General features: G+C 46.9%; 1 non-coding gene across 1 annotated transcript; it reads left to right on the forward strand.

The window, feature by feature from the left end:
- Positions 1-12,499: 12,499 nt before the first annotated feature.
- Positions 12,500-12,571, forward strand: trnaa-ugc (transfer RNA alanine (anticodon UGC)). Its single transcript has one exon. It is a non-coding gene; the product is annotated as a tRNA-Ala (tRNA).
- The last annotated feature ends 580 nt before the right edge of the window (positions 12,572-13,151 follow it).

The following is a 13,151-nucleotide window of genomic DNA, read 5'->3' on the forward strand; positions in this document are numbered from 1 at the left end:
TTGCGCTGACAGCTTGCTGACTACATTATAATGACAATCCCAAACCCATGTCCCCGGCTGACTCCTCTAGGTGGGCATGGCTCACTCCCCGTCCACCTTCTACCCGATATTCGCTCTACACAGAAATTGCCCCCATCAGATTTCCATTTAGAATCCAGTTCAGAACAAGTTTCTTTCACTGATTAAAGTAGAAAAAAAACGAAGATATACATTGGTTTCCTCTAAAGAGTAAATGATCACACAATTCTTGATAGGTTCCCCAGTCAGCACTGCCAGAAATTCAGAAGTCTCGATTATTTTAATTTTGACAGGATTTGTCTTTCTTCCTTCCCCAATAAACAGCCACCATTCAGTTCAGGTGCAGATTCCACATGGAAGTTTTATTTCTTTGGTTAGGATTTACCAATTGGATCAACCAAGAATACCAAGTCCCATGGTGTCCATGTCAGGCAGGGCTTCTCAATTTACCTAATTTTATGACAGCTAGGATTATCAAATAGGCAAACTGTGGATGAGGAAAGAAATTTGTCCCAACCTCACTCTCCTCTCTTGAAAGAACTTCCAGTCCCCCATCACGGCAGCCAACTGCTTATTAAATGATAACTGTGTTTTTGCCTCCACAACCTGCAAGATCATTCTATGTGTTTATCATTCTTTGTGTGAATAACTTCTCAGTATCAGTCTTAAATTTGCATTTTGCGTCATGAAAGGAGGAAAGACTTGCATTTATATAGCGCCTATCACAACCTCAGGACACCCCAAAGCGCTTTACAGCCAATAAAGTACTTTTGAAGTGTAGTCTTCCAAACTCGCATCTTTCTCTAGTTTCCCTCCTTTCTCTCCTCATGCCCTCTCCGAGCTCACCTTGACCATGAGACCCATCTCCTGCTCCCTCGACCCTATTCCCACCAGACTGCTGACCACCCAACTTCCCTTCCTGGCTTCCATGTTAGCTGATAGTTAATTGTTCCTTCACCCCAGGTACTGTTCCCCTCTCCTTCAAATTTGCCGTCATCACCCCCCTCCTCAAAAAAAACACCCTTTACCTCTCTGTCCTTGCAAACTACCGCCCCCATCTCAAACCTCCCTTTCCTCTCCAAAGTCCTCAAACATGTTGTCGCCTCATAAATCCGTGCCCATCTTTCCCGCAACTCCATGTTTGAATCCCTCCAATTAGATTTCCACCCCTGCCACAGTACTGAAATGGCCCTTATCAAAGTTACAAATGACATCGTATGTGACTGTGGTAAACTATCCCTCCTCATCCTTCTCGACCAGTCTGCAGCCTTTGACATGGTTGACCACACCATCCTCCTTTAATGCCTCTCCTCTGTCGTCCAGCTGGGCGAGACTGCCCTCGCCTGATTCCATTCTTATCTATCCAGTCGTAGCCAGAGAATCACCTGCAATGGCTTCTCTTCCCATTCCCATACCGTTATCTCTGGAATCCCTCAAGGATTTATCCTTGGCCCCCACCTATTTCTCATCTACGTGCTGCCCTTCGGCGACATTATCCGAAAACAAGCCAGGTTCCACATATACGCTGACGACATCCAGCTGTACCTCACCACCACCTCTCTCGACCCCTCCACTATCTCTGATTTGTCATACTGCTTGTCTGACATTCAGTACTGGATCAGCAAAAATTTCCTCCAACCAAATGTTGGGAAGACCAAAGCCATTGTCTTTGGTTCCCGCCACAAACTCCGTTCCCTAGCCACCGACTCCATCCCTCTCCCTGGCCACTGTCTGAGGCTGAACCAGACCATTCACAACCTTGGCATCCTATTTGACCCTGAGATGAGCTTCCAACCACATATCCGCTCCATCACCAAGACCGGCTACTTCCACCTCCGCAGCATCGCCCGTCTCTGTCCCTGCCTCAGCTTATCTGCTGCTGAAACCCTCATCCACGTCTTTGTTACCTCTAGACTTGACTATTCCAATGCTCTCCTGGCTGGCCTCCCATCTTCCACCCTCCATAAACTTGAACCCATCCAAAACTCTGCTGCTCGTATCCTAACTTACACCAAGTCCCATTCGCCCATCACCCCTGTGCTTGCTAACCTACGTTGTCTCCCAGTCCGGGAACGCCTCGATTTTAAAATTCTCATCCTTGTTTTCAAATCCCTCCATGGCCTCGCCCCTCCCTACTTCTGTGATCTCCTCCAGCCCTACACACCCCTTTGAAATCTCTGCGCTCCTCCAATTCTTTCCTCTTTCACATCCCTGATCTTAATCGCTCCACCATTGGAGCCGTGCCTTCAGCTGTCTATGACCTCAGCTCTGGAATTCCCTCCTTAAACTTCTCTGCCTCTCTACCTCTTCTCCTTTAAGACAATCCTTAAAACCTACTTCTTTGACTAAGCTTTTGGTTACCTGTCCTAATATCTCCTTATGTGGCTTGGTGTAAAATTTTGTTTGATAACGCTCCTATGAAGCGCCTTAGGATGTTTAACTACGTTAAAGGCACTACATAATTGCAAGTTGTTGTTATTGTTTTTGTTGTTGTAGTCACTGTTTTAATGTAGGAAACGAGGCAGCTAATTTGCACGCAATGAGGCAATTAGGGAGAGTTCTCCTTTGATACAGGGAAATGTATCGAAGTGTGGGATAAATAGGTGATTATTTGGTGTTTTGGAAGCCCCTTCAGTATCAATGTAGTTAGGTGAAGTAATGTATGCTAATGTTTCTTAGTGACCAAGATGCTTCCAATTTGTAACTGGAATACTATTTATCCTAATTAGCATGGGTAGCACTCTGTAGGGTAATTACTTCTTCAAAAGTATTCTACCTGTGCTTCACTGTGTTCCTGTGGTGAAATTAAATCCACCACACACTTTATTGCTGCAACACAGAAAAAGATAGTGGGATTGATGGGTTTTACGCACAGTAGAGTTAGTTATAAAGTTAAGTTTTTTTCCAGACAGATGAATAGATGTTACACAAAAACAAGGTCTGTGATTCATAACATTGGATCGAGCACCAGACAAGGATTATCTGGTTTATTTACTGTTCTTTAATACTTATTTTTCTACCCACTGGGCTTTTAGCTTTTAATTTGCTTTATCTCTCTCTTAAGGTCCACCTGTCCCCTACACGATTACTACACTCAAATGGCAGGCAGACCATCTGTTCCACCCCCACCCCCACCCCCCCCGCTCGCCGCTGCTATTTAAATGCCCTCTGGGAACAATTTGAGACCAGCTGATGCTGACTCATTCCACAACTTCACCACCTTCCTTCAAGAATATAAAAGTATGGAAATGCACGGAATGAGTAAAGGTCATTTGGGCCATTAAGCCTGCCTCTTTCACGGGCTATATGTGATCTACTGTATCATAGATTCTATCTCCATCTGTTGAATCTTCTGAGGCAAAACTTTGCACAAATACTAATTGATCCACAAAGGCAGTCAAGTAAAACTCCAGATACTCATTCATCCTCGTATCATCTCATTTCATTCTACCTGTAAAAAGGAACTTCTGTATCTAGGGAACTGTGAGGAAGAACTAGCTATCGCTCTAGGGCAAAGTGCCAATGCACTCTGCCACAACAGTGGGATACCTCCTGAGAGTCCCTTTGTGTCCATGGTTTGGTGTCATCGACACTTTTAAAAAATTCATTCTCGGGATATGGGTGTAGCAAGCAAATTCAGCATTTATTCCCCATCCCTAGTTGCCCTGATACAACCGAGTGGCTTGCTAGGCCACTTCAGAGAGTGGTTAAGAGCCAACCACGTTGGTGTGGATTGGAGTCACATATAGGCCAGACAAGGTTGGCAGGTTTCCTTTCCTAAAGGAAACTTAATTAAATAATGATTGGGACTGCTCTAGAGAAAATTAATTAAATGTAAGGATGATCAGTGGGGAGAGACGACAACCGTCTTTTCCTTCTGGTTACCATAGGGCTATTGAGAGCTGATGCAGCGATACTGCAAGACCAACCAGGCTGGCAGCCAAGCAATTGAATGAGGGTGCCAAGCAGCCAACAGCAGAAGCATCAGGCAGAATGGCCCACCAGTCAGGGCAGTTAGTGAGGTAGTTAGCGACTCAGAAAGGGAACCTTGGATGACTCGGGAGATTGAGGCACTAGTCAAAAATAAGAAGGAGGCATATGACATGCATAGGCAGCTGGGATCAAGTGGATCCCTTGAAGAGTATAGAGATTGCCGGAGTAGAGTTAAGAGAGAAATCAGGAGGGCAAAAAGGGGATATGAGATTGCTTTGGCAGATCAGGCAAAGGTGAATCCAAAGAGCTTCTACAAATACATAAAGGGCAAAAGGGTAACTAGGGAGAGAGTAGGGCCTCTTAAGGATCAACAAGGTCATCTAAGTGCGGAACCACAAGAGATGGGTGAGATCCTGAATGAATATTTCACATCGGTATTTACGGTTGAGAAAGGCATGGATGTTAGGGAACTTGGGGAAATAAATAGTGATGTCTTGAGGAGTGTACATATTACAGAGAGGGAGGTGCTGGAAGTCTTAACGCGCATCAAGGTAGATAAATCTCCGGGACCTGATGAAATGTATCCCAGGACGTTATGGGAGGTTAGGGAGGAAATTGCGGGTCCCCTAGCAGAGATATTTGAATCATCCACCGCTACAGGTGAGGTGCCTGAAGATTGGAGGGTAGCAAATGTTGTGCCTTTGTTTAAGAAGGGCGGCAGGGAAAAGCCTGGGAACTACAGACCAGTGAGCCTGACATCTGTAGTGGGTAAGTTGTTAGAGGGTATTCTGAGGGACAGGATCTACAGGCATTTGGAGAGGCAGGGACTAATTAGGAACAGTCAGCATGGTTTTGTGAGAGGAAAATCATGTCTCACGAATTTGATTGAGTTTTTTGAAGGGGTAACCAAGAAGATAGATGAGGGCTGTGCAGTAGACGTGGTCTACATGGACTTCAGCAAAGCATTTGACAAGGTACCGCATGGTAGGTTGTTACATAAGGTTAAATCTCATGGGATCCAAGGTGAGGTAGCCAATTGGATACAAAATTGGCTTGACGACAGAAGACAGAGGGTGGTTGTCGAGGGTTGTTTTTCAAACTGGATGCCTGTGTCCAGCGGTGTGCCTCAGGGATCGGTGCTGGGTCCGCTGTTATTTGTTATTTATATTAATGATTTGGATGAGAATTTAGGAGGCATGGTTAGTAAGTTTGCAGATGACACCAAGATTGGTGGCATTGTGGACAGTGAAGAAGGTTATCTAGGATTGCAACGGGATCTTGATAAATTGGGCCAGTGGGCCGATGAATGGCAGATGGAGTTTAATTTAGATAAATGTGAGGTAATGCATTTTGGTAGATCGAATCGGGCCAGGACCTACTCCGTTAATGGTAGGGCGTTGGGGAGAGTTATAGAACAAAGAGATCTAGGAGTACAGATTCATAGCTCCTTGAAAGTGGAGTCACAGGTGGATAGGGTGGTGAAGAAGGCATTCAGCATGCTTGGTTTCATTGGTCAGAACATTGAATGCAGGAGTTGGGATGTCTTGTTGAAGTTGTACAGGGCATTGGTGAGGCCACACTTGGAGTACTGTGTACAGTTCTGGTCACCCTATTATAGAAAGGATATTATTAAACTAGAAAGAGTGCAGAAAAGATTTACTAGGATGCTACCGGGACTTGATGGTTTGACTTACAGGGAGAGGTTAGACAGACTGGGACTTTATTCCCTGGAGAGTAGGAGGTTAAGGGGTGATCTTATAGAAGTCTATAAAATAATGAGGGGCATAGATAAGGTCGATAGTCAAAATCTTTTCCCAAAGGTAGGGGAGTCTATAACGAGGGGGCACAGATTTAAGGTGAGAGGGGAGAGATACAAAAGGATCCAGAGGGGCAATTTTTTCACTCAAAGGGTGGTGAGTGTCTGGAACGAGCTGCCAGAGGCAGTAGTAGAGGCGGGTACAATTTTGTCTTTTAAAAAGCATTTGGACAGTTACATGGGGAAGATGGGTATCGAGGGATATGGGCCAAGTGCAGGCAATTGGGACTAGCTTAGTGGTATAAACTGGGCGACATGGACATGTTGGGCCGAAGGGCCTGTTTCCATGTTGTAACTTCTATGATTCTATGACATAGTGAACCAGTTGGATTTTTAAGACAATCCACCAGCTTCGTGGATACATTTCATCCGGCCCTGGTAAATCACCATTGTTTAAAAAGGGAGCGAAGGATTGATCGAGTAATTACAGGCCAGTCAGTCTAACCTTGGTGGTGGGCAAATTATTAGAATCAATTCTGACGGACCGGGTAAACTGTCACTTAGAAAGGCACGGACTAATCAAGAACAGTCAGCATGGATTTGTTAAGGGGAGATCGTGTCTGACTAACTTGATTCAATTTTTCGAGGAGGTGACAAGGAGGATCGATGAGGGTAGCGTAATTGATGTAGTCTACATGGATTTTAGCAAGGTTTTTGACAAGGTCCCACATGGCAGATTGGTCAAAAGTAAAGGCCAAGGGATCCAAGGGAATGTGGCAAATTGGATCCAAAATTGGCTCAGTGGCAGGAAGCAAAGGGTAATGGTCGACGGATGTTTTTGCGACTGGAAGGCTGTTTCCAGTGGGGTGCCGCAGGGCTCGGTACTAGGTCCTTTGCTTTTTGTGGTATACATTAACAATTTGGACTTAAACGTAGGGGGCATGATTAAGAAATTTGTGGATGACACAAAGATAGGCTGTGTGGTAGATAGTGAGAAGGAAAGCTGTAGACTGCAGGAAGATATCAATGGACAAGTCAGATGGGCAGAAAAGTGGCAAATGGAGTTCAATACGAAGAAGTGTGAGGTAATGCATTTGGGGAGAGCAAACAAGGCAAGGGAATACACAATAAATGGGAGGATACTGAGAGATGTAGAGGAAGTGAGGGACATTGGAGTGCATGTCCACAGATCCTTGAAGGTAGCAGGACAGGTAGATAAGATGGTTAAGAAGGTTTTTGGAATGCTTTCCTTTATTGGCCGAGGCATAGAATATAAAAGCAAGGGATGTTATGCTGGAACTGTATAAGACACCAGTTAGGCCACAGCTTGAGTACTGCGCACAGTTATGGTCACCACATTACGGGAAGGATGTAATTGCACTAGAGAGGGTACAGAGGAGATTTACGAGGATGTTGCCAGGACTGGAGAATTTTAGCTATGATTACAGATTTGATAGGCTGGGGTTGTTTTCCTTGGAACACAGGAGGCTGAGGGGTGATTTGATTGAGGTGTACAAAGTTATGAGGGGCCTGGATAGAGTAGATAGGAAGGACCTATTTCCCTTAGCGGAGGGATCAATAACTAGGGGGCATAGACTTAAAACGATTGGTGGATGGATTAGAGCGGAAATGAGTAAAAATGTTTTCACGCATAGGGTGGTGGGTGTCTGGAACTCACTGCCTGAGAGGGTGGAAGAGGCAAAAACCCTCAAAAAATACCTGGATGTGCACCTGAAGAGCTGTGACCTGCAGGGCTACGGACCAAATGCGGGAAAGTGGGATTAGCCTGGGTGGCTCGTTTCTCAGCCGCGCGGACACGATGGGCCGAATGGCCTCCATCTGTGCCGTAAATTTTCTATGATTCTATGTTACTTTTTTTTTTAACTGGTACCAGCATTTTATTTCCAAATTTTTAAAATTGAATTCAAATTCTCAAATTGCCATGGTGCGATTTGATCTCATATTCTCTGGAATATTAGTCCAGTAACATACACTGTCCAAAAATTTTTTAAAAATTAGAATTCACCAAATTGCAGCTTTGCACTCCGTCATCCTTGTCTGACAGGTTTCCTACACGTCCCCCCTTTGTGGTGCCCCCTCTCATGGTTCCACTCCTAATTGACCCAACATAGCTAGCACGTCTTCCGTAATGACTTCCCCTCCCATGTATGTATAGTTATCTCTGGCATACTTCAAAGCTCCATTCTTAGCCCTCTTCTATTCCTCAATCATGTGCTAATCTTGGTGACAGTATCTATAAACGTGAGGTCAGCTTTCATATGTATTCTGATTACACCCATTTTTACATCATCACCACCACCTTCAAGTGCATGATCATTGCTGTGCTGCCCAAATGCTTGTCTGACATCAAGTGGATAAGGTAGAGCTTCTCCAGCTTAACATCAACAAGATTCCCAGAAATTGGAACAACCCTACCCACTATGAGGCTCAGGAACCCCTCTCCCCGCCCAAAGAAACTGCCACACTCCAACAGCCCTCTGATCCTCCCACCTTCCACCAACCCCTCCTCCTGCTGCCTCCAGCTCTCTGGACTATCCTTCCAAAGCTACCAACCCACATGATCTCCTGCCCTCCCCAGTACTACTACACGCCTCCTACCTGAACATCTTTTCTACCATCCTCCTCTGAACCCTGCAATTAAAAAAAAAGGTAATACTCAATTTCATGTCTATCAGTAAACAAACTTTTAATAATAAAAATATTATTGGGCCAAAAGCCTTAGCTGAGTGGTAGCCCTCATGGCCCCTGCCTTGAAGTGGAGGTGGCAAAGACAAATCTCATCTGGTGTGTTTTGTAAATATATCTCCTTGGGTATAGGTGGGAGCGCATATACTGCTTAAGGTGTCTGAAAATATTGGTTTCTCATGAGTTCGTCCTCCTCATTTATGATAAAGGAGATAAAGGAATATGCAAACAGGACAGGCACATGGGATTAGGACTACTATCCATGTGGAGGATGAGTTGTTGGGCCAAACGGCCTGTTTCCATGTTGTGATTTTTATATAACTATATGCAATTTAAATTTCTGCATCATAACGGTAACGGCCAAAGGGATCCCCATCTTCCCAGCTTTGTTAGCTGAAACTTCCAGTGCTACACCAATGCCAGGATTGCTGTAGCACGTTACTTAAGAAATTAGCAACAAGGATCCAATGTAAAAGATTAAGAAAACGTGCCAGATCTTCAAAGCAAAAATAGAAAAGTGATGGTAATGAAAAAGAAATTGCTGTTGAACCTACTGCAACAACAACCTTGCTTTAAAATTTTCATTAACTCAGGCCAGGTCTGTTCAGCTGACATGAGCCTATTTGATATAAGCCAGCTCCACTCTGTGGTTGGTCCTTGCTTGAGCTGGTGAAATTCAGTGTGGGACCTTATTAACATAAGTGGTCGATTTAAATGACGCTCGCACTTGCCTGTGCGCACTCAAACATTACGGGCACAATTTTAGCCTCCAAGTCCAGGTGGGTTGGGGGTGGGGGTGGGGGGGGGTGGGGGAGGGGGCAATAACAGTCGCGGATTTCAGGAGCGGGAATGAATCCCGGCTCCAACCCGCCGACTTCCGCGTTCGACCCAGACACATCTGGGTGTGCGCGTGCTTCAGGGAGCCGAAAGTCCCGTTGGCAATTAAAGCCGGCAGGATGATATTTAAACCATCAATTAGGGTACTTGAACTTATTGAAGTGGTCAATTTTTTGTGCATTGAGGCAGGGAGAGGATTTTAACTCTGTGTTAACCTCAATGTGATTCCTGTGGCCTCTGAAACAAGCAGTGGAAATGGAGGCGAGTTGCAGCCGGCAGCCATTTGGACATTTAAATCACTGTTTGACAGATGGGGATAAAAGGTGAGTTTTTGCAGCAGGGCAAGCAGTTCTCTCAGACAAACCTTTGGCTGGGAGTTTTGTGTTTACACTCAGATTTCTTTGTTCACACTCAGAATTCTTGTGTTCACACATATTTACCTACTTTTTGGACTCCATCAAAGTGACACTATCAGGTTGGGGGGGGGCAATGGATGTATTCAGCAGTACATTTGAGGAGGAGGCACATCAGCATCCGCAGCAGGCACGGCATGCAGTTTCGGTACTTGCAGCTCCCCAAGACATAAGTGCACCACATGGACCTGCAGAAGAGCAGAGAGGGGAACAACGGAGGTCCCGGCGTCGCAGGAGGCACTACCCTTGTGAGAGGGTCTACAGGCAGAGACTGAGCTTCCTGGATCTCTCTGAGGAGCAGTGCCTTTGAAGGATCAGAGTGAGTTGCCAGGTGGTCGCAGACATCTGCATGCTCCTTCATGCAGAGCTGCTCCAGGCTGGGCTTGGTGGTAATGCATTGCCTGTGGCAGTTAAAGTCAACACTGCCCTCAATTTCTTCACCTCCAGATCCTTCCAGGGCGTCACCAGTGACATTGCCGGGGTCTCTCAGTCGTCTGCACACAAATGCATACGACAGGTCACGGATGGATTGTTTTGCAGGGCGTCCCACTCCATCAACTTCCCCATCAATGACATCAGCCAGGCTGAGAGGGCAGTGGGTTTCCACTCTCTGGCTGGCTTCCCATGGGCACAGGGTGCCCTCTTCCATGCACAAAACAGACTTAAGGGCTGGCTCCTTGCAGACAAGAGATTCCCCCTTCAGACATGGCTCATGACACCTCTGAGAAACCCCATGAGCGAGGCACAGCATCGGTACAACGACAGTCACATTACCACCAGGTCTGTCATTGAACAAGCTGTAGGACTGCTCAAGATGCGGTTTCGGTGCTTGGATCGATCTGGGGGTGCCCTTCAATACTCACCAGCGAGAGTGTGTAGAATTATAGTTGTCTGAAGCGTCCTGCACAACATCGCTCAACAGAGAGGGTTACCGATGCATGAGGCCCCATGCCCTCATGAAGCAGCAACATCTGCCATCAACATTGAGGAGGAGGAGGAGGAAGAGGAGGAGGACGATGGGCAACCCATCGGCAGAGCAGCTGCTCGTGATACCAGGGAGTCACTCATATTTGATAGAGTCTCATAAGGAGATCTGCAAAGTGAAGATAGTCAAGTTCTCAGGCCACCTGGATTGAGCACCACCAACACCAGCCTCCCCTTCCCCTGGCACAAAACATTCTACAATCTCACATACACCCACTGTAAACGCACCCACTGGGTGTCATCAAGGCTCGCCGTTCATGATGAAGCAAATGAAAAGACGCTTTCACCAAAGGGACTCAAGAATGGCCAAGACGTGGCAGTAATGGTGGGAATTATAAGATTTAATGTGCATTTAACAAAAACCAAATATAAATGAAAAACATGACATTTTGTCAGATACCCTTGTGCATACCCTTTGTGATCACAAAACCTGAGCCTTTCTCTTCCTACTACTTCTACGTGGTGCATCCCCTGTGGCTGCAGCAGAGGTGGTGGCAGGTTGCTCGTGTTCATGCCCTGACTGCTTAGATGCTTTTGGCTTACACCTTCTGGGTTTTGGAGCCTGTGAGGGCCCCTCCAAAGACTGCTCCACCTGCACCTGTGCAGGGGCAGACTCAGCCACCTGGAGAGGAGGAGGCATTGTGGGTACTGGTTGAGAGGGGGGGCAAATGGTGAGACGTGGGAGCGCTTTGAGAGAAGTCCCCACTTCCATATCCCCCTTCGCCATCATCCCTCTCCTGGGCCAGTGGCACATCACTTCTACCACACTGCTGGACAACAGCTTGGAGGACATGTGAGATGCCTTGTTAGGCCAGTGCTAATGTATCTGTCTGCCTGTTTAGGGCAGCAGAATGTAGTTCACCCTGAGTCCGCATGGCCGTTGTCAGGGCCTGAATGGACTCATTTGTGAGCTGTGCTTGAAGCTCAATGGAGGCTAGCCTTCTCTCCATCGCAGACATTCCTGCACTTACCTGTATCCCAATTCCACTAATGCTGGAGGTGCACACCTCCATACTCTCCACTATTTTGGAGAGTGTGCGTGGCACGTTTTCCACTACCTCGCAAAGGTGCTGCTGTCCCTCAATCATTTTCCTTTCCAAGGATGGCCCCCGGGGTTGAACATCTGCGACCAGCTGAGCAGAGCCTGGAGAGGAGTGCGCATACTGACGCAGCCTCTCCACAGCTGTCCCTATCACAAGACTCTGCTCGTGCTCACTTGTGTGTGGTGACTCACCAGGTGCCAACCCAACTAACTCTCTAATAGGACCCACCGAGGTGTGAGTATTTGCGCTGGTGCATGGCTCACTAAGATGTGATGGTGCGCCCTCAGAGGCAGGGCATTCCTCTGAGGAATCGTCCTATTCCACCACTTCTGTCCTTGAAGGGTCTGGGAGAGAACATAAGGCAATATTAAGAATTATCACAGATGTAATGCTGCAATGAGTATACTGAGGTGTGCAACATGTCAATCATTAATAACATCAATTCATGTTGTGTGTGATGTATGTTAACGTTCTGTCACCAGACGTTTGTGGGGTGCCAGTCTCAGCATCCCCGAGAGACAGGCACTCGACCGTCCAGCTAATTTCCAGGGCCTCCTCCTCTGTGAGGACCACTATTTGTGGTTGCCCACCTCCAGTCTTTGCCCTCTTCTGTGCATTCTGAGCTCTCCTCTCCTACAAGAGGAGAATGTACAGACTTGTGAGTGAGTGAGGGTGAAGTGGTCAGCCAATGGATGAATTGCTTTGGGTGAGGCTGACAATGAAAAAGAGGTGCATCAGAGGGTGACTACCCGACCCATTTATCACATTGGATCAGGATTGGGGTGAGTGGTAGAGATGGGTTCACAAATGGGGATGTAGCTCAGTGGTAGAGCGCGTGCTTTGCATGTATGAGGTCATGGGTTCAATCCCCAGCATCTCCAACCCTATTTATGGGATTAGATTAGACAGGGCTTGATGGCCGGCGCGGACACGATGGGCCGAAGGGCCTCTATCCGTGCTGTATAACTCTATGACTCTAAATGGGAAGGTGAGGAAGTGCACAGAAAGTGAAGGTAAGTTGACGATGAGCCTTAAGTGTGTGTGAGGAGTGATGTGATTTAGTAGGCTTCGCAGGTCGGTGGGTTGGGGAGGGGGGTTGATGTGCACCATAGAAAGCAGGTGAATCAGTAACTGTACTCACTTTTGCTGACCTGGTCAGGTCATTGCAGCACTTCCGACACTGGACCCAACTGCGGGAGAAGGTGCTGCTGCTGGTCACCTCCTCTGCCATCTCGAGCCAGGCCTTCTTGGTGGCAGAGGCAGGGCGCTTTCTCCTGTCCGCCGGGTAGAGCCTGTCCCTCCTCCTCCTCACCTCGGCCATCAGCACCTCAAGGTGAGGAGTCAGTGAACCGTGGCTGGGGGCTTGGTCCTTTGTTGCTCCATTTTAATAGATTACTTTTCTCTCCGACAAAAGCCATTCAAGCAATGGCCCTTTAAATACTCCAGCTGACAGCACATCAT

This window comes from Heptranchias perlo, chromosome 11 (genome assembly GCF_035084215.1).
Source record: "Heptranchias perlo isolate sHepPer1 chromosome 11, sHepPer1.hap1, whole genome shotgun sequence".
In the NCBI taxonomy this organism is placed as follows: Eukaryota; Metazoa; Chordata; class Chondrichthyes; order Hexanchiformes; family Hexanchidae; genus Heptranchias; species Heptranchias perlo.